The 3,372-nt window shown below is 42.7% G+C and overlaps 1 pseudogene; it reads left to right on the top strand.

Annotated features, from left to right (window-relative positions):
• Positions 1-965: 965 nt before the first annotated feature.
• Positions 966-1,690, top strand: LOC125104747 (vacuolar protein sorting-associated protein 72 homolog; annotated as a pseudogene).
• Positions 1,691-3,372: the final 1,682 nt, after the last annotated feature.

The raw sequence follows: 3,372 nt of genomic DNA, 5'->3' as shown, positions 1-3,372 counted from the left end.
TAGAAATGTAAAATCAAATGCAAGTGTCTATGAGGTCCAAACTTCTTTATGAGAGTGTCAACCTAATAGGAACCCTCCCACAAAGATAGAGATTATGTTATGTAACTCCAAAGGGAATATCTCAGATCGTAAGTCCATTACCACACTTCATTGTCCTGAAGTAAAACCATTAATATTCTTCTTTTTCAAATACTGTTGACTGCCAAAGAAAAATTGTGAAGATGCCCCTTAAGCCAAAATATGTTTGTCATCCTGTATCATTGTTTCAATCACCACTGTGTCTATTCTGTCATTTTGCATGTTTCTATAACTCAAGTCAGCTCATCTACTATTGTTAAGTAGGGGTATAATGTCAGTATTATGCAAAATTTTGTTGGTTCACATGTGGTTTTCTCAAGCAAGACAAGTGTTAATAGTGTCATAGATTTCAGCAGGAAAGAGGAAAAGACATCATTTCAGCTATGGCCCTGGCAGCAGGAGCCCTTGCAGAACATTCCAGTGGAATGCAAGCAGGCAGGGCTTCCTCTCCAGACAGGCTTACCATCAGTTCTGTTAAATTAGTAGCAAGTTACACTTCCTTCCAGGTCCATATTATACCATCAGCCTTGCTGTCTGAGATCTCTATTTCTGTGTTTCTTCAGTACCTGCCATATCTTCTTAATTAATTTTTTTTGGTGCATTACTAAAAAAAATATGTGGCAGATTTAGTTACACTATTCTAACTGCTTTGGCAGTCCAAGTTCACTCCACAGGTAATTGGTACTGTTTCTGTTTGTAATTCAGTTAAAACACTTAAGATTTGCTTTGTCATCTCCCGCTACTATCTAGTATACGAAGTCTTTCAGTGACACATATCATTATAGAGAAATATCTCTTCTGTGATAGGCACAGGACATCTAGAATTGAATAATACACAGTCTCTGCCTTCATGCTGCTCAGAATTTGGTGAGAAGAGCATGTAAACTATGAGTTTTAATACAAGAGAGGCCAAGATCACAGAGGAGCTCAACTTAACGTTCACTGGAGACATACGAGAGGCTCGAGGCTGACAAAAAGAAGCAGGTGCACAAGAAGCGGAAGTGCCCAGGGCCCATAATCACCTATCATTCGGTGACGGTGCCGCTTGTTGGGGAGCCAGGCCCTAAAGAGGAGAATGTGGATGTGGAAGGACTGGATCCTACTCCCACACCCTCTGAGCTGACTCCCCGTGCAGGCGCTGGACCCGTCGTCCCTCCAGCTCGCTGCTCCCGTACCTTCATCACTTTTAGTGATGATGCAACATTTGAGGAATGGTTCCCCAAGGGCGGCCCCCAAAGGTCCCTGTTCGGGAGGTCTGCCCTGTCACCCATCGGCCAGCCCTGTACCGGGACCCTGTCACAGACATCCCTTATGCCACTGCTCGAGCCTTCAAGATCATCAGTGAGTCCTACAAGAAGTACATCACTGCCCACGGACTGCCGCCCACTGCCTCAGCGCTGGGCCCTGGCCCGCCACCTCCTGAGCCCCTCCCTGGTTCTGAGCCCCGAGCCTTGCGCCAGAAAATTGTCATCAAATAAGATGCTTAGTCCTTGGAAACCCCTCTCCTGCCTTGACTTGGGGCTCTTCACGCTTCCCCTTGTCTCCCTGCTTTTCCCCTTTGTCAGCTCTGAACTTTGCCCAGCCCTTTTCTATATTTCTTTCCCCCCTGGTTCCTGCTAGTTTTGTGTTTTTGGACAAAACGCATATATGGAATGCTATTTCCATATGAGCTTTCAGAGCTTTAAATTTATTTGTTTATTTATTTTTAATAAACATATAACGTGTTTTTATCCCCAGGGGTACAGGTCTGTGAATCGCCAGGTTTAGACATTTCACAGCACTCATCATAGCACATACCCTCCCCAATGTCCATATCCCCACCACCCTCTCCCGCCCCCCCTCCCTCCAGCAACCCTCAGTCTGTTTTTTGAGATTGAGTTTTTTATGGTTTGTCTCCCTCCCAATCCCATCTTGTTTCATTTATTCTTTTCCTACCCCAACCCCCCCCCACATTGCATCTTCACTCCCTCATATCAGGGAGATCATATGATAGTTGTCTTTCTCTGATTGGCTTATTTCGCTAAGCATAATACCCTCTAGTTCCATCCACGTCATCGCAAATGGCAAGATTTCATTTCTTTTGATGGCTGCATAGTATTCCATTGTGTATATATACCACATCTTCTTTATCCATTCATCTGTTGATGGACACCTAGGTTCTTTCCATAGTTTGGCTATTGTGGACATTGCTGCTATAAACATTTGGGTGCACATGCCCCTTTGGAGCACCACGTTTGTATCTTTAGGATATATACACAGTAGTGCAATTACTGGGTCATAGGGTAGCTCTATTTTCAGTTTTTTGAGGAACCTCCACGCTGTTTTCCAGAGTGGTTGCACAAGCTTGCATTCCCACCAACAGTGCAGGAGGGTTCCCCTCTTTCCGCATCCTCGCAAGCATCTGTCATTTCTTGACTTGTTAATTTTAGCCATTCTGACTGGTGTGAGGTGGTATCTCATTGTGGTTTCTTTTTTTTTTTTTTCTGAAAAATATGTAACTTTTATTCTTATTATGTTATGTTAGTCACCATACAGTACATCATTAGTTTTTGATGTAGTGTTCCATGATTCATTGTTTGCATATAACACCCAGTGCTCCATGCAATCTGTGCCCTCCTTAATACCCACCACCAGGTTTACCCATCCCCCACCCTGTCCCTTCTAAAACCCTCAGTTTGTTTCCCAGAGTCCATAGTCTCTCATTGTTCATCTCCCCTTCCCATTCCCCCTCCTTCATTTTTCACTTCCTTCTCCTAATGTCCTCCATGCTATTCCTTATGTTCCACAAATAAGTGAAAGCCTATGATAATTTACATTCTTTTTTTTTTCCAATTCCAGAGGCTTTATTAAAATGATTATTTCTTCCATTTGTTTGTTGTTTATTTATCTAGTGGCATGACTTTGAGCCCAACTCTATGTTTTTTTCAACTTTTCTTTTTTTTTTAATCATTTTTTAAATTTATTTTCAACATAACAGTATTCATTGTTTTTGTACCACACCCAGTGCTCCATGCAATCTGTGCCCTCTCTAATACCCACCCCCTGGTTCCCCCAACCTCCCACCCCCTCATTGTGGTTTTGATTTGTATTTCCCTGATGCCGAGTGATGTGGAGCATTTCTTTATGTGTCTGTTGGCCATCTGGATGTCTTCTTTGCAGAAATGTCTATTCATGTCCTCTACCCATTTCTTGATTGGATTATTTGTTCTTTGGGTATTGAGTTTGCTAAGCTCTTTATAGATTTTGGATGCTAGCCCTTTATCTGATATGTCGTTTGCAAATATTCTTCTCCCA

This window comes from Lutra lutra, chromosome 1, assembly GCF_902655055.1.
Source record: "Lutra lutra chromosome 1, mLutLut1.2, whole genome shotgun sequence".
NCBI classification, from domain to species: Eukaryota; Metazoa; Chordata; class Mammalia; order Carnivora; family Mustelidae; genus Lutra; species Lutra lutra.
The sequence above is the reverse complement of the archived record's forward strand: the minus strand, read 5'-3'. Positions and strand labels throughout refer to the sequence as shown.